At 52.7% G+C, this 18,783-nt stretch overlaps 1 long non-coding RNA gene across 1 annotated transcript; it reads right to left on the minus strand.

Annotated features, from left to right (window-relative positions):
• Positions 1-10,748: 10,748 nt before the first annotated feature.
• Positions 10,749-17,712, minus strand: LOC147201904 (uncharacterized). Its single transcript, XR_015101682.1, has 2 exons — positions 15,733-17,712; positions 10,749-15,647 (listed from the first exon to the last, which is right to left on the minus strand). It is a non-coding gene; the product is annotated as an uncharacterized LOC147201904 (long non-coding RNA).
• Positions 17,713-18,783: the final 1,071 nt, after the last annotated feature.

The raw sequence follows: 18,783 nt of genomic DNA on the forward strand, positions 1-18,783 counted from the left end.
CTCCGCAGAGAAGGCGAGGCGGCACGGGCGGGCGGCGGGCGTGATCGAGGCGATCGTTTGAAAATGTCAAGCGGGGCTCAGCCACCCCATGAATGCCATTTGCATAACCTCAATGAAAATCATTTGCAAACTCAAGAATTGCTCAAACGGTATTTCAAAACCAGTCTCATGACGATATGGGTCAATGGAAAGATGATGCTTTCAACAGTGAATACATGAACTAACGTTTAATTCGTGTCGATTAAATGATTCGAGTTTATGCTTTTCAAAAAGCAGGCAAACCCCGTTACTATTCGTCAAAGCGAGGTCTTTAAAAAAATGCTTCTCTCCGTCAAGAGAATATGAATATTGCTCAACGGTGACAACATGCCTTCTCGTTTAAACGGCGACAAAGTATGTGCAACCGTTGGATTTGTTTCTCATAGCGGACGCCATTTTCTCCCTCACATTTGCGGTTCCAGGCCTATTTGAAGGCACATTTCAAACAATCTCCCGGGATGGCGATTGGGGCGAGAACACATTTGGCGTCGTATGACCTCACTTGCCATATTTTCAGACAACTCTTACGAGGCAGGGCTTCGCAGGTCAGACGCTTTGAAGACTTTGCTGCGCTGATCGATAATTTTGTTCCCTGTAATTATCTCACCAGCGCGCTCGTTAATTTCACTGTCAAGGCTCATTTCTTGGCCACAGATGTCCATTCTGCGGGAGCATCCGGCGGGTGAGAGGGCTGGAGGGCCTGATTAATGGACGCTGTCTCTACGTCTCAAGTCGGCCACCTCTCACAGAGTCACGTGAGCTTTCGCCACGTGAAATCCATCAATTCCTCACGTGCGCCAAATTTGCGGAATCTTGAATAATCCAACGAGGCAAACAAATTGCCCAATTTTGAAAAACAAGTCAATGTACTTTGCGCAGAGGGCCATCAACCCGACACCATCAGTCATGTGGAAGGCTTGCGGACGCAATCGCAAAGGTCAGGCGGGGGGGGGGGGGGGGGGGGGTGGCTGTCGAGAAATGGATTAGAATTCCTAAATTGAATCGAGGCGGATGGCTTTCTGATTTTGTAGTGCTTGTTTTCAATATTATCGTCGTCCAAGGATACGGGTGTGCATTTTTGAACGTGAGTAATTTGTAAAACAAAATGTGTGCCTGTCATGTCATTTCAAGCTGCCCCGTGTAATGCCAGCTGACATCGGGGCGACGGGCGGACCACAGCCTGAACCGATCGCCTGCCAGTCGCAAGAAACACACGGAAACGAGCAACAGCTGACTCCTACTTCGCATTCACAACATCGCTGAGCTGGAACTGATTCCAACAGTGCCGGCGTCCAAGGCAGGCGAGTGGACCACCGTGACACTGATTATAACAAAGAAATGGCTCTTGATATGGGCCTTAATATGTTCTGATGTCAATGTATTTGTATTTTTACTGTGTGTGAGTTCGCGTGTGTGCGCATGTGTGTGTGCGTGTGTGTGTGTGTTGGGGGGGGGGGGGTGGATAAGCATTCATTCCTCGAATATTTAAGATTTTTCAACTGCACTCTCTGGACTGCCTCGTTGAAGTGCCATCCGTCTCCACAAGGGGGCGAACACTCACCATTCTTTGCATCGACAGCCATCTGTCTGTCGCTTGGAAGTCCAGAAAGCAAGGCGACCACAGACAGTTGATCAGCATCGCGAGACAGTGTGCTCAATGTCGTCCATCAGTGGGGGGGGGGGGGGGGAGTTTTGGGTTTTATATTTTTGTTGGGATTCATAAGCATAGCCCTGTGTACATTTTAGGACAAGTTTGAATCGAATTAATCCACGACAAGAACAACTATTTTGAATGAAGCATCGTGAGTTGCGGGATATAATTCATTTGACAACTCTTGTGGCAGATGGATTCATTGGTATGGATTGATTGAGGGGATTCATCTTTTGGTCAGCTGAGGCTTTAACTCATTTTTCTCTCTCAAAAGCCACTTTTGAATTCATATTCCATCCCAATAGACAAACTTGGCCATTTCTCGTTTTTCTTTTTTCTTTATCTTGCTTGAGGCAGGAAGTGAACACAGGAGGTTTTGTCCTGTGCTGCGGTTCCCCCCACTCCCAGCCCAACTTGACCCGGCAAGTCAACTCGATGTTGGGAGATGAGACGGGAAACAGGTGTCACCCATGACCTTCAGCGTTCAAGCACCGCAGGCCTCGCAGTGAGGGGCGCCCCGAGGGGGACAAGGGGGGGGGGGCGACCTCCTCTCAAGCTACATGACCAGGGCCTTCTCCACCCTCCTTATCACCATAGTAACATTGACAAATACGAAATAACCTCACACTCCCGGTTTTGTCGCTGGAGAATACGTCAAGATGTTTCTCTTGCCTGAGGTGTTCCCTCCACTTCACAGAGATTGGACAGCAACAACAAAAAAAAAAGGCAACACATACTGTGGTCATGAAGCAGCACGTTGAGTTGCCCGCACATGTGTTTGAAATGTGCTGTCTAAAAACAAATTGCCTGGCCTTTGCCTTTGTTTAGTCCTGTAACAAAAGAGGGCGTTTATTGCCTCCCTTTCCAGAAAGAAAACAAAAGAACGCATTGATGAAAACTCATTGGTGACTCAGTCCCAAGATATGGTTGGATGCAATCCTGTCTTACTGATTCCAAGTTGTCCTTTTGGAAAGCGCGGGTCACGGCTTGACGTTGGGAGCATTTGGCTGGACGAACCCGATGTGTCCGTGGCACGGCACAGAGAACCAAGTGTCTGACACGGAGGGGCCACAAAAGACACGTGGCCGCCAAATGCTTTTGATCGCTTTGCCTGTTCCCGCACGGGACGCGTTCAAAGTCGACGGGCTAAGTTGCCCGGACTGCAAACTCATCGGATCCCGACCATTGCGGTGGCGCTTGCCAAGCCATTCGTGACTTTGTCAAGGCCGTATATCGACGCGGCCGGTTTTGTGTGCGCGTTTGGTGCGGCGCAGCAGACCGAAGACGGCTGCGCGCGCCCGAGTGTCGGATTGCCGTACTGGAGATGCTAAGCCTGGAGCCGCAAGTCACACCTGGCGTGTGGGAGCACTTCACCAGCTGCTCACGATGGAGTGTCAGATATGCGCGCGCGCGCGCTCACCAATACGTGTTGCGAGCTCACAACTGTTTGTCTGTTGGGCTCATTCCTGACACGTTTGCATTCAGGCTTAAGAGCGGCGCGTTCACATCTGCCCGTTGGTGTCGGGCACGGCCTGCGGCGCGGGAATGCAAGGCGGACAACCTGCGGGAGAAATTGAGAAGCTGAATGTACAAAAGGAAAACGGGTTTCTATCGCCACCCCCGGAAGAAATCGGAAGTGTTTACGGCATGCGTCGGGAGAGGTAACCCGGGGGTGCCCAAACGATTGCCATTGCCAAATGGATGGTGGGTTGCCAAAAACAAAAACGGTGCAGTGAGAAGGGAGGGGGTCTGAAAAAGAAGTGCCATGACTACGAAATACATTTGTTTCTATATTGTCTAACTTTTCTCTATATTCGAAGGTACAAGTAAATCGTCTTCAGAACACTGTCGTGAAAGAAGATGATTGCATTTTAGAGGCAAACGTGGTTTCTTCCACTCTGTGCTTTCTGGTTGATTTATGAAGACGACACAGGAATGATCCTCGAGTAACAGTTTGAAAAATGGTCACCTGACTACAGTTTGTTCTTTTTTGGGGTTCTGCATGCGGAGATGGAATTGGGCTGCTATTCAGTGAAGAGCCGGATCGACTTGGTGAGACAGAGGGCTGTTGGACACCCCCTAAAAAAATAAAAAAGAAATTGCCTGAACACCTTTCCAACAGAAAGCCGACGACATCAACTGGAGAATGCAAATGAGATTGAATTACTTTCTGGACTGACGTTTCAAAATGTGGGCAAATTTCAAGGTGTCCCTTTCACCCGTCCATTTTTCTCCAACGAAAAAGTTCGGACACCTCTTTGCTCTGTTTTGTGACCCCCCTCTGTAATACATTTCACGTGACAAAAACCGGCTGCTCCGCCATTTCTGCATCCCTTTGATAGAATGCTGCCATCTTCTGGCCCCGGGTCCTTTTTTTGCAAAGCGGAGCTGGCCAAGACTTTTCTCCGCCCCCCCCCCAAAAAAACGTAGCCAAGGACCATTTCAGCTATCGCTCTTGGTTTGGATTCCCGTTGACGAAAGTTCACGTCAAAGGCGCTCGGTAACCAAGGTTGCTGAGCACCGCTTTACATTATGGTGACGGGGTGGCAAAGTCCCGTTCCGTTGCTCATCGTTTGGGATGGTGTCACATTCAAACTTTGAGACGGGAAATGCCCTCCTCGCCCCGAGATGGTGACGGGATGAGAGACGAGGGCGAGGAAACCACCGCGTCTGCCTTCGAAGATGGACAAGACCCCGTTATCCTGGGTGGGGGCTCATAATTGGACCTTTGTGCTGAGTGCGAATTCTTCGCCTGCGCACTTTCCCGGACTGCGTCCGGCGAGCAAACAGTCGGGGCTTGTATGCAGAAAACGCAGGCACGCACGCAAACGGCCACTCAAAGTGCACCCACGGGACATGCGGCCAAATCGCAGGAGAAGGACTTTCTGAGGGCCTCGCGCCCATGAACGCGACGGTCCAAAACTCCCAGACTCTCGTGGTCCAGTTGAATTTGCGATGCAAAGAGGAGAGCGCCGAGTTTGTCTCCCGGCATTTTCCCGGTGAACACTGTGGCCACTTGCGTGGCGGGGAGGAAAGAAGCGCATCTCCGGGGCAACCGCGGGGCCGACGATTGTCTGAAAGTCCTTTAGAGCTCGCAGCTGCAATGGCACTCGTCTGAAAGCGCTTGGCGATAAGAGCCAGGAGAGGATGGAGGAGCGGGCCTCCCTTTTCAAGCTTTGAAAAACAACAAAAGCATTTCTCCCCTTTTTGCCCTCCCCTCCTCGTTGGTCTCTGCTCAATTGGCAATCCTTCCCCGAGTCGCGCCTCTCATCTTCCTGCTCCGTCTGGGATCATGCTAACCAATGAGCAAAACCTGCCCGCGTGATTTGCTTCTCGATTCCCCCCGCTACACTTTTCTGGACACCGATATCGTTTCGGCTTTGTCGGCCGTACAAGCCTGTGAGAGGTATTGTTTTGAGATTTGCAATTTTTAGGGGGCCGGGGGGGGGGGGGGGGGGGTAAATAAAAGACGTTGATTTCACAACACACTGCACAATGCTTTCCCCGTCCCAGAACGCAAACGGTGGCGTCGGCCTACCATTTTACACGCTAGCACCTCAATGCTAGCTAACACCCGCGCGAACGGACAACAAAATGATCGCACGACCATTTTGTGTCTTCACACATTGGGGTGTCACTTCAGAACGAGGGCGATTCATTCCTCTCTAACAACGCCAACCACTTGCGACGGACGGCTCGATCGATCTTAAAGTTTTCCCGTTTTTACAAAGAATCACTTTCCAACGTTTCCATCCCGAAAAGAATATGCCTCCGCTTTCGTGGAACAGAGCGCGTTGAAATTCAAAGTACGGTGGGCCCCGCTTGGGATTTCTTCCAAATCAACAGTCATGCTTTTGGGGATGGAATGTAGCTGGAACATCTGCTGCCTGAGGTTGGACTAACAGGTGCCACGGAGCACCAAAGTGGCGTGAGAAAAGGAAATCTTCTGGGAGCACGGCGGCGCCAGCTGCTCTTCGGCTCTCCGCTCGGGGAGGCGGGGTTGCACTTTCGTCAGCCACTAACAAAAAAAAAAAAAACGCATCGGATTTTAAAGCCCGGCTTTCTCCGAGCAGTTCGCGTCCGCCCCGCGGACTTCGGTTGAGTTTGAGATATCCTGAGCCCATTTGGCTTTCTGCTGCGCAGAGCGCCGCGACCGTAAATAGCCCGATCACGCAAGCGTTTGCCAAAGTCAACAAAGAGGACCGGCTGCGACGCAGAAAACAAGGGCGCCAGGGCGTTCTCGGCTGCAATTCGATGATCGACTTGGTCGTCGAGCAGCGCGTTTTGGACACTCTGGCAAAGAGAGGGGCGCATTACCTGTCCGACCCGGTCGAGCCAAACGTATTGTGGGGTTCTGCTGGGAACGGCCGGCAGCGTTCCCTGCCAGAAGGAGTTTTTCGCCTCCGTCGGAACTTCACCCACTTCCCTGGGGAGGTGGGGGACGTCGGGTCTGAGAGGACCGTGTTCCGTGACTCCGTTGTTGAGGCGGCCGACCGGAGCCGGGGCCCGAAGGTGCTCGGTGCCCGTCAAGTCACCGGTAGATGCCGTCCGGCTAAACAAGTGGTCCTGTGGGGCCACTCAGTCCATTTCAGAGCCCCGAGAAGACAAACTCCCTCTGCCCCATCGACTCCGTCCCAGTTTTGGACAATAACGCCGTGGGCTTCGCATATTGACACCTGGAGACAAAAGCCGTGCCGTATTAGGGTCACCGACTGGCAAATGGAGTGGCCCTTGGTGGTTTTGGAGAGTGGTTTTGTCACCCATTTAGAGGGCGATGGGGACACGTGGCCAACCCATGGGAAGGGCTGAGGGGGAATGAAGGCGCCCGCTTGATGTGGCAGGAGCTTTGACGGATGTGCCCAGGCAAGGCGGGGTCAGAGCGTGGCGGTCACAAGGATAAAATCGCCATGCGAGATGGGAGTCCTCCGACTTGAAAGAGAGTGAGAGGATGGGCCACAAATAAGGCTAGCTGTGCTCACGCCCACAAGAGCGCTGTCTGCCTTTTTTTTTTAATACGTCGGCATGCGAACTTCAATCAAATCAAAAGCACCCGGTTTGACACACCTTCGCACAGATTGACGGCGCGCGATGTGCCGCATTTGCATCAGTCACGATGAGAGGGCCCCGCCCCCACCAACCCTGCAACTGCACTGTTCCAAAAGTAGAGCTGAGGTGAAGCAAGCGCGACACAAGCAGTCAACATGAGCTGGGGAATGTCTGCTAGAAGTTCAGAGGTTAGAAAGAAGCATGCCTTGGCAGGGACGGAGAGAGGGACATTGCCACCTGGTCATCTGGGTTAATTATAAATGAGGCGAGCTGCAAGGGGGGGGGGGGGGGGGGGAAGATGAGCTGGACAGCTGCCTCTTCACACTCGCATTTTAAAAACACACGCACGCGCACTCCAAAGCTACAAACCACGTGCAATGTCCACTCCGCTGAGCACTGGATCCCAAAGGGCCCAACGTGGCTGAAAAGTCCTTCAAAGCAGCCAGGTGGAAGGAGGCAAAAGTTCGGCGCAACAACCACTCAAATCTTTTGAATTGGTTTTCTTTGAGCCTCCAACGGAAGCAGAGTAGAAAATTTCTTCCTTGCGTTGGTCTGTCCTAATTCTTCAGCGTTTTCTCTCTCTCTCTCTCTATTGATGAAGAAAGAAAGTTCAACTTTGCAGGCCTCTGGTAAATTATGCCGTACGCCACAAATTGCACCTCTCAGAGATTGCGACACGGTTATTTTGCAAGTCGGTTCAGCGTTGACTTTTTTTTTTTTTTTTTGTCGTCTTGGCTACAGCGCGGTCGTAATGAAACAACATGTTCACAACGGATTGCGCTAATTCAAACAACCATTTGTCTCTCCTTCGCAACCCCGCTGCGACTGTGTCCTGAGAGCGAGTGCTCCGTCTAATTGGGATGTCAGCGTTTTTCCCTGCACGCGCCCGAAAAAGTTGCAGGCCCATTGGCCTCCGTCGAGAGCAGAAAACAAAGCCACCGAAGTTTACAAAGGGGGCAAAAGGCACGTGAAGCAAGATGCCGAATCCAATTCGCTTCCAAGAAGGCGGGAGGGCGAAACATTGGCCGAGTCGGCGCTCGGCGCCTCCCTCGCAGCTTCTAGAATGCCACATTGCCCCGTGACCTGCGCGTATTCAGCGCTGCCGTTCGGACGGGATCAAATGTCACCGGCGGAGTGGCGATGGACGTAAAATGATGACGCGGGCCGATTATTTTGCGCCGATCCCGTCTAAGACTCGGCGGACTGTGGAGTCACCGCGGCCGGCGACGTCAAATACTTCTCAGGTTTCCCTTCCAGATAGGACGGATCAGAACAGAAGGCACTTGAGCTTTTGAGGAAGCAGAGTCCAGAATGCTGACGGAAGCAAAACAGTTCGGTGAAAGGATGTCGTCCTTGAATGGACTTTGAAGTGTCCGCTGGCTGGAAAGGAGGAAATCGGACACTGGGACGAGCGATGCCTTTTCCGTTCGTAAAGCAGTCAAAGTCCACGAACTGAAATCTTCTTCTTTCATAAAATGATGACGAGCCGTTTTTGATTTTCACCCCTTTGGGATTTCAACGCACACAAAAGCGGTGGCGTTCAAGTCGCCGCGACGCCGGATGCCGTGTCGTGAATCAAGGCGTGGCGACGGCGTTCGCAGCTTCCGGGGGTCCTCTTCTCGGCGGGGACTTTTTTTTTGCCTCATCTTTACAGGCGTTTACATCTGAGGAATCCACCGTGTTCCGGCGCAATCCGGAAACCGACGCCCAAGACGCTTGAAGAGGACAGTGGAGCGCAGGGGGGCTCCAACCGCGCCGCAACACGACCAGCTCATCAGCCAGCTCTGAAGCAGCATTCGAACGATCCCGATGATTTGAACCAGGGTCGTTGCTCCCGGGAGAGCCGGAAAACAGGCGGGACAGTAGCCCTCCGGGCCCGGAGTTGGAGAGCATTTCATTCTCGGCTTACTGCGGTTGGCTGGCAAGCGGTTGAGAATGGAGCCCGCCGACTGCCCAAAGACACTCGCGAGGAGAAGCCGAACAGGTCACGGACGGTGTTCGGCAATGATGCTTTTTGCCGAGCGGTAAGCAAAGAGCCGCGAGGTGAACTCGTGTCCGCCGACGACTTCAAGACACGCCCAATGAACGCCCTTTGACTCGGTTGGCGTCCAAGCCTTTGAATGGCTGCGCTCTTGCTTCAACCCGAAAGATCCAAAGTTGAAAAGGCGGAAATTCGCACGACTCATCGATCATCAAGCAACACAAACAAGATAGATTGCCTTTCTGCGCGAGGCGAAGGCAGCTGCTCCAAACTTGCTGCTTCGGGCCCGTGTTGCCAGCAGCCTGCGGCCAAAGATAAATAAAGCCAAAGCGCCGATCGGCTGCAAGTTGAGACCAGCTGTTGCTAGCAGCAATGGAGCGGAGGGAGCGGGCCGGCGGGCCGGCGGGTCGGCGTGCCGGCGGACCGGCTGCGCGACAGCTCCGCGTCCAGCGCGGCAAGAAGGTGCCGAGGCGAAGCGGCGGCCGGGCGAGTGCCGAAGCGAGCGCGGGGAATTGAAAGGGGTGTTGGCGCGCGGGCGACTATCGGATGCGACACATTCGCGGGACCGTGAGGCGGGCTGAGCAAACACCGACACGCGCACATTTATCTTTGCAATCACACAGACCGATCGTTTGCGATTGATGACCCCCCGGTCTCAAGACTGCCCCTGAAGTTGCTCCGTTGGCGAGTGCTACCAAATTTGGAGGAGAAAAAAAAATGCACAAGATTTCGCCTACTGCTGAGAGTTGAGTTCAGTGAGCAGCGACGCAAACGAATGACATGAAAGAGACATCTTAGAGACAGAAAAAAAAAAAAAAAAACCTCCAAAACAAAAACATTACACCCGCGCGCGGCGCGGGTGTAATCCGCCGATGGGCCGCCGTTCTCCCTTCCGGCCAGCGCTCGTGACCGACAGCTCGACTCTCAATAATTCATCCGACCTGGGCTGGTTGAAGGTCAGGCCATCTTCCGCGCGGGGGTGCTGAGAAGAGGTGCGACGCTCATCAAATATTCATTCACAGGCTCTCACAACAGCCAATCTCTTCCGCTAAACGGCACGCAATGGCCACCGGATTCTTTAACGGGCCGCTCCTGACGCGAGCGGACCGTCCGCACATGAGATAAACGCTGAAGCGTCACGGCGCCATTCGCATGCGTCGCTCACCCAGTGTCGTCGGAGCCCAACCGGTTCAGGGTGTCCCCCGCCTCCTGCCCGAAGACGGCCGGGATCGGCTCCGGCACCCCCCGCGACCCTAGTGAGGATAAAGCGGTTCGGAAAATCAACGAATGAATGAACGGTCCATTTCTTAGTCGTTGACTGCGCAATTTTATAATCACATCTCGATTTGAATAAAATGGAATGAAAGGAATGAAAAGAAAAGTGAAGAAAATGTTGAATGACTCTCGCTATCTTTGCCGTCGGTCGCAGTGCTTTCAAACGGGCCATTTCAAAGCAATGACCGCAATGGTTGCCGATGGCGCCGATGTCCTTGTCCCAACAGGTCCGCGACCCCCCACGAAAAGGGTTGGGGGGGGGCTTTGCTCAGGCAAGAAAGTTTGCGAGTGTAGCGGTCAGACCGATTGTTTCAAACGTTCATGTTGGCTGGACAGCAGATGGCTTCTCACTGTCGAAGGAAGGCCCCATCTGGAGGGGGGGTCTGTCTCCACCTGCAAAAATGTTCAGGGGCGGCTCGGCCTGACATGCTGAAGTGTTTGCATCGGGAGAGACCCCGTAGGAGCTATTTGGAAGACCACGAGTACTTGCCATCGCCTTATTTGAATCCACCGTGGGACGGAACTTTGTTGTTTCATGTGTTGCCGTAACGACCGGGAGTCGTCACCAACCATTTCCTTTGACGGTGACATTTTGACCAAGTCAAGTCAAGTGTATTTCTCGAGCACTTTCAAACAGCCATCGCTGCATACAAAGTGCTGCACATGGAGCGATTGAACATATACAATAAACGGTCAAACAAATCGGTAATAAAGACGGTATAATGATGTCTGGTCTGCTTAAAAAAAACGATCGGGTCCAGATGATTTTTATTTCGTGCAACCATTTGGCAAAATTATGTTGAATCCATTTTTTTCAGCGCACGAATTGACTTGTCAAACAGTCGCACATACTAAAATCGTCGTCAAAAGCGCGTGCGATTTTATTTTGAAATAAAACGGCATGAATTCAACACAGCGTTTTCTTTCGCGAAGCTCGTTTCTCGCACATCTCGGCGGCGCCGCGTGCTCCCGGAGGCCTTCGATGGCGACGTTTGCTTCGCGAGCGCCGTGAATCTCTCGACTGGCTCTCTTCATGCGTCGAAAGGAGGAGACGTGACAAACGACCGGCGGGGGATCTACGGTCCACGTGAGCAGCTCTGTCGGATGGAGCCGCAGGTGTCGGAGCTGCGCGGGCGGCGCGAGATCTTATTGAACCAAGGAGGCTTCTTCTCCTACAGGCCCCTCTGCGGAGCGACTCAAAGCCAAGGGGTCAAAGGCCGCAGCGGGCGGCAACGAAAGCCATTTGTTTGGTTGTCGCGACTCAACAGGTGAGCGCCGGCTTCTCAAAACGTTTGGGGAAAAAAAGAAAAAGAACCGCGTAGGAATGTCCACCACACACGCTCACTCACTCGCCACATACACGTCACAACAAGCCGCGTTTGCCGCTATTCGCGCCGCACTGTTTGTTTTGGAGCTTTGTGAGGGAAGCTGGCCCCGTCAAAATGCTTTCATTTGAATGTCACAAGGCCAAGGTTTTTTGTTTTTTGTTTTTTCCTTCCAGGGCTGGCTGCACCTGCGGAGCAATGGCCCGGCCGCGACTGTTCGCATTGTCTCGGGGAGGATACGGCCTCGGTGCAGCTTTTTGGACTTTGAGCATGCCGCTGCACACCTTCCTCCTCCAGTCAGACTTTTGCATGTATGGCATGGTCAGCGAAGCTTTTTCTTGAGATGCCGCACAGCTCATTCACACGGATGGAGAGCGCTTTTCACTCAACGATTTTATTTATTTTTTTTAAATGGGAGTCGAGCCAAAAATGCTCTTTTCAAGAATATGTTTTGTGCAGCCTCACTCATCGAAACACGTCAACGCAAAAGGCTCCGTCCCCTCGGAGCCTCCGCTCGGTTCTCGTGCCTCTACTAGTGTTCGGTCCGCAGACCTCAGGCGCCGGCCAGGTGCGGGGGAGCTCCGAGAGGGAAGAGGTGAGATTTGAAAACAAACGACAGGATTCTTCAAAAGAAATGAGCCGGCGAAGGGGGTGCCAGAGTAGAAGCGATGCGCTCCCTCTTGCGAGTACCAGTCAAGAGGCGAGCGGCGGCATTTTGGCCCAACTGGAAAAGCTTCATGGAGGATCGCCCGACTCACAAGTCGAGTACATTACGGTAATCCGGCCGAGATGTGACGGAGGCATGAATGGCTGTTTCAAAGTGCTCACCAGAGCAAGGAGAGGCTGCCTAGGATGGAAGACGCCGGATTTGACAGCAGCACCCTTTTGACGGCCCAATTTCCAATCACTGTGCAGTTTAAGACTTAACGTGGAGACGGTTGGCTTAAGATAAGGAGTCGGGGGGGGGGGGGGGGGGGCCCAAGTTCGCAGGATGGGATGAACAAGGCCCACTGGGACCAAACACCGGCACTCCTGTTTTCTTTCCATTGAAATGGAAGAAATTCAGCGCCATCCGGGTCCGGATTTCCTGGCGACAGGATAAAAGGACACAGGGAGACTCAAAGATGCGCTCGTCTGCCGACAAAGACGCTTCCAAAGACGTGTATGAGAGCGGTCGCATCGGCTCTTGAGGGGAATCATTGCCATGCACACTTCGCAAGCAACAAAGAAAAGGTTCGCCCATTCCACTCGGCTCTTTGTTGTTGTCATGTAAACCTTTCACTTTGAGAGTACGGCGTCGCTTCATCGGCCCACGTTTTCGGTTCCCCTTTGACGGGCTCCCAACGATGGGCTCACCAACAGCCTCGTCGTCGCATGCTAATTTCCATGATGGTTGAGTCGAGTGAGCCGGGAATGCATGGCGGGGGCGTAACGGGATGTAAAAGGTCCAGCTCCTCCGCTCCCCTTGTGCCCAGGCCTTTTCTCTCTCTCACACACACACACACACACACACACACACACACATTGCTTTTGAAATAGTGCCCCAAATTGCAAACCTTGCTGACGCCCTCCTTTCAGCTTTGCCTGTTCCCAGTTCGGGCTCCTTTCACAAGGTCTCTATTGAAGCCAGGGAAAAGGCTCAGCAGAAGCAGGTGGTGGCTCTTTTCTCCCAAGGCGGGGAGAGGGGTTGGAGGGTTGGGGGCTCTCTGCATGAGCGAGTCCCACTCCTCCGTCCCTCATTCAGCTGCGCTCCGCTTTAGCCTCCACTATTCACCGAGGCCCTATTTTGTCAGGAGCAAAGCAACCCGAGGAAAAAGGAGGGCTCGTCCGCCCCCCGGCCGCCCCCTCGCCTTCTTTGTAGCGCACATCGCCATACAAGTGTTCCCAAAGCCTCTCTTAACGAGCAAGCCTCCGAGAGAGAAGCGGGTTTCTGGAAAAGAGGAGCTTTGATGAATATGGCCTCTCCTTTCCCACCGATGGAATGTCGGTCTTTAGCCCGCTGGGTGGTTTTGTACCTCCTTTGGAATCAAGAGAGGAAGTGCATGAATGAAATAAAGCTTCTAGTGAACGTGCCGGTGTGCGCGCAGCAAACTATAGCCTTATTCAATCATTGCCATTTTGCATTTCGGAGAAAATCGAAGTGGATGAATCCTGGAGGGAGGGGGTCTGAAATCTGTGAGCAAAAGACGCGGACTGGGCCGTCGGTGAACACAAGTGGAGAGCATGCAATTATATGCCGATGGTTGTATTCCTTCATAACAGGCTAAGAAACCTAAACGACGCACTCCCAGAGGGGCGCTCGATGCCCTTCCGGGCCCATTTTCCAATGCGCAACTCGCGAGGGTCCGATCCCCCCTGACAGCCAATCGCAGGGCACACGTACGCCCAACAACCACTCGCGCTCGCAATGGCTCCTCGGGACAATTGGGGGCGCCCGATCAACTTGCCACGCCTGTTTTAGGGATGACCGGAGAAAACCCACGCGGGCACGGGGACGACATGCAAACTCCACACGGGAAGGCCGGAGGCGGACTCCAACCCCGCACCCGTGCGGCGTGAGGCGGGCGTGCTAACCCGTCGACCGACGTGCCGCCGCCAGCGACTTCAGGGCGATGGAATTTTCCACCTCTGGCCTGCGTTGTCTTTGAAAGTCTTGCAGCCATTGAATTTGGACGGGTGAGCCACTCTGATTTGGCTGGCTAATGAAAGCGCACGGGAGCTGTGGAAATGCGCGGCGCCCGGGTGTAAGCCAACCACCAGAAACGTTTCATTTCTTTCCAAGTTCAACGCGAAACATTTGGCAGCGCAGTAGCTCGACATCACGCTCGACTGGGAAGTACGGGCACTCGGGTGAGCGATTCGTCATGTTACGGTCAAGCCAACTCCTGCGTGAGCAAGCGCGAGGGACAAAGATAGCGAGAGATGCCTGGCTCGTCCGAATGCTTTCGCAGTAAAAACAGAGAGACAAAGAGTGCCGGCAGACAAAAACGCCGCTCGGCTGCCACGGATGCACAACACCGAGGTCACCTTTCAAAGAGTGAAACGGGCACATTCCTCTCCTTACACGGAACACAAACAGTTCCAGGCCACCGCTTCTTTTATGAAATATTCTATTGACGAGGCTTGTTAAAACAAACACGGGCCAATACGCAGGAGTGGCCCGCCCGTGCACGGGCTCGCTGCTTCAACGTTGTCAGCGCGGCGTTGACACAAGTAAGCACCTGCTGAAGAGACGTGGATATTTACCGCCATTTTGGTCATACTTTCAACAATGCATACCTTCATCGAAGCTGACACGGCGGCTTAAAATGTTAGCATAACAGACCGGGCGAACACCTCGACCCACACCCACCACGTGATAGAACAGGTCCGGTTAGGGATGTGGAACGGCGCGTCTCTCAACACTCGCCACCGCGCCACCGAGATACGAGTCTATACTTAAGACAGAAACTTGGCAATGGAAAAGCTCGACTCGTGACTGAGAAGACGGCCGCATCTGAGATCACGCTTCCGGTTGGGAAGGACGGAAAAGAGTGACCGTGGGAGAAGAGAGGCCGGCAAATGCAGTGGTGAGATACCTGCAGATGTCGCCGCAACAATAGTTCTCATCTTTATATATATATATATATATATGTATACTGTATATATATATATATATATAAAAACACCGCAGACATAAGCCTCTTCTCTCTCTCAGGCGGCAATGTTGATAAACCTTAATTTTTGTCGAAGGTTTTATAAGGTTGAAGTAAATACGGGTGCTGTCGTCATATTTTCTCTCAACTATTCATCATTCATTCATCTTCCGTACCGCTTGATCCTCACTAGGGTCGCGGGGGTGCCGGAGCCTATCCCAGCTGTCACCTGGGCAGTAGGCAGGGGACACCCTGAATCGGTTGCCAGCCAATCGCAGGGCACACAGAGACGAACAACCATCCGCGCTCACACTCACACCTAGGGACAATTTAGAGTGTTCAAACAGCCTGCCACGCATGTTTTTGGAATGTGGGAGGAAACCGGAGCACCCGGGGAAAACCCACGCAGGCCCGGGGAGAACATGCAAACTCCACACAGGGAGGCCGGAGTTGGAATCGAACCCGGTACCTCTGCACTGTGAAGCCGACGTGCTAACCACTGGACTACCGGGCTGCCCCACTCTCAACTATGTAAAGTATATATACAGTATACCGCTTACATATTTGAAATGAGCTGGTAGCTGTGATGTTTCTTGCGCGCAAGAACATCAATGATCAGACAGACAACGGCATCTCGGACAGCGGCTCTTCCCATCCAGCTTACTCCCGCATGTGCAAACGTGTAACTGCTCTGCCTGTAGTAAAAAAATTGTATGCAAACATTAAATCCACAGACACAAACACGAAAATTCCCGATGGAAATCATATCATTCGTTGTACTTTTAGTGACGTCCGCCTCGGGGCTTAGCGGGGAGCGTGCGATTGACAGAAAACCTTTCTGCTTCCCATTCGCGAAGCATCTCCACGCTGCCGCAACACCCGCCAGCCATCCAGTCCCAGTACGGCCAGTCGGCGGCCTTTCACGCCTCTCCAATTTTACAGCGGACGAATCGCCGCGCCAGATGGTTTGCTACGTTTGAAGATTACAGAAAGACAAGCACGATGAATCCCCCTCGAGGCCTTGCGCATCCATCAACCGCTGACCCGACATCATGATGTCTGCCCCACCAAAAAGTGCGCACCTGAGTGGCGCACAACCTTTGACTTTCCACTGGAGTCGTTGAAGAATTGTATTGTCGAGTCCAGCGGCGAAAAGGCCACGACGGTCGGTGTCAAAAACCTCCACAAAGAAAAAACGGACGAGGGTCTCCTCTGGTGCGGTCCTTCGCTCTTCTTACAGGGCGCCGTGGTGGAAGACTGGCGTGCACTCATCTCATCATTCACAATTTCACACGGCAACGCAAAAGGCGGCGCGGCCCGCGAGTGGAGAGCAGCTCTAAATTATGGCAGCAGATGTTGTTCATGCATTCCTTTCCATGTCAATTCTTTGCGGGGCTCACGAAGGTTACGCATGGGGAACAATCACTTCAAGACGGCGCCGTGTGAAATGTCGGCAAACGGGTCGCGGGGTTGTACAATGCTACCGGATTGGGCGACCAATTTCAGCTCCACATCGGCACCTTTGGCGGCCCAGCGTATCTCGTGTATTTGGAGAGGACGGGGCACCACCGCTGTTCCAGCTCAGTGGCCCGCGGGATTCGTCCAGTTATTTGCTGCGCCAAGATTTTGGAAGGCAAGTCGCCCACCGAAAGAATCGCACTAACCGTTGCCTTAAAATAGATCCCAAAGCACCTGACCCATCTGTTGTAGGCTCGTCAAAATACCGTATCAAGTCAATGTGGGACAGCTGGGGTTGGGGGCCTCACCGCATGCCGCGCGTAAACACGGGACAGGTCGACAAATTCGATGATTTCCAAACTGTAACTGAAAGAAAAAATAGTTTTGGGCGGCACGGTGGTGACCGGGGTACGGTTCCGGGCTCGGGCCTTCCTGTGTGGAGTTTGCATGTTCTCCCCGTGTCCGCGTGGCTTTTCTGCGGGTACTTCGATTTGCTTCCAAAAACATGCACGGCCGGTTCGCGGAAGACTCGAGTCGTTTTCGTGGCCTCGGAGGACAGTGACGCCGAATAAATGTTTTATCGTCTCATCGTATTATTCCTTGTACACAACAAATTGATGGGTTTGACATCTCTCAAGTCAGCTGCTTGCGGTTTGCTCGATTATTGTTTAAGTCAGTGTAAACAGGGTAACAAATTGATTGGAAGATGCCAACGTTATTTATCGCACATGACAATTTGGCATTTTGGCACAGATTTGAACAAGGATCATGCAAGTTGACACACGTGATTTGCTTTTGCGGGCCACATAAAATGAGGTGGCGGGCCGGATCTGGCCCCCGGGCCTTGAGTTTGATGTATTGTCTCGAAAATTGTCCCCAGGTGTGATTGTGAGCGCGACTGATTGTTGGTCTATGTGGGCCCTGCGGTGAGCTGGCAACCGGTCGAGGGGGGTCCCCCGCCTACTGCCCGAAGTCAGCTGGGACGAAAGGCGGATTAGAAAATGGATGGATGGATGCTCCCTTTCACACTCAAACATTAAAAATGCATCGATGGCCACTTGTTCACACAGCGTCTTGAATTAGGAGCATTTTGGCCTCAATGCGGGATTTTACATGCTGTGTGAAAAGAGTCACTGACAGCCTTAAATGAATGGTTTGAGACTGACTGTATGTTGGAGTCTAGGTCATTGTTTGAAGTTGCCGGTTGAGGGGAGTGAAGATCAAGACACGAGAATTCCGCTCCACGAAATGAATATCGAGTCATTCTTGACATACCGATGAAGTGGCGTTTTGCAGGGCCCCGTTGCCGAACCCGCTCCCTCTCGCGGGAGAGACGGAGGCCTCACCTGCAACGTGAAACCGGCTCGGATTCTTTGGAAAAGGAACAAGGAGCCGCACCACCAAAGTGCCTGCAGTGCTGCAGGTGCGGACGTCTGTGTGCCCGCAAGCGTGATCGACAGCCGTGAAATGTGGAACTTCTCCCAACACAAAACAATCGCCCGCTCCTTCATGCCGTCAACCAAGCAAGGCAACATGTCAATGCCTGGTAAGACGCTCCGACAAAATATTTCTCTGCTAAACGGCTTGAATTGCAGATGTGCATTTCTGAGATGACTTGACGTGGACAATTTGAGATTTGAAGAATATGCTTGTTGCTCAAATATGAGTTTTGCTTTGCGGCAGAAAATGAAAGGGGGCACATCGACTTGCGAAGTAAATGTTTCCCCTCAGTTTCACTGCAAATGTGATGTTTTCAGATACTTTGACAAATGGGACCGGGCTCTGATTTTTCCACCCAATAAGTCATAAGTCATAATAAGCTCTTGGAGTGCAATTTAACTTGAACATCCAATGGATCATCAGCCAACGTGGCATGATAACACCCACAGCAATCGTCCTCGTTTCACGCGCTTGGTGCTGCAACTTTGAAGATGAATATCTTTTACGGTCGCCTCATCTAACGCGTAATGATATTTTAAACCGGTTTTGTGATTATGGCTTGTTGTAAAGCGATTAGCTGGGCTGTCTGTGACACTTGCGGCCCCTTTAAGAAAGAGCGAGAGTGAGTGAGTGAGTGAGGGCGGGGCGGGGCGGGGGGCGGTGTAGCGGGGGGCGGTGTTTGAGGTTTCACACCCCGTGGTGGGAAATGTGGGCGGGCCTTGACACCGCTGATTGACAGCGGCTCGGCCGCGCACGGAGAACCCGAACGAACCAACGAAGGAAAGGCGTTGCGATTACGTCATTTACCAACAGCCAATTGCAGCGAGCCAAAGGCGGCTCCTGGAATCACTGTTGTGCTTTCAACGTGGGACTCCACTAACCGACTCGAGGAGGAGGGAGGGGGTAGAGGGGAAAAGTAAGCCAGAGGACAAA

This window comes from Hippocampus guttulatus, chromosome 8 (assembly GCF_054856545.1).
Source record: "Hippocampus guttulatus isolate MCC_2025c chromosome 8, RoL_Hgut_1.0, whole genome shotgun sequence".
Lineage (NCBI taxonomy): Eukaryota > Metazoa > Chordata > Actinopteri > Syngnathiformes > Syngnathidae > Hippocampus > Hippocampus guttulatus.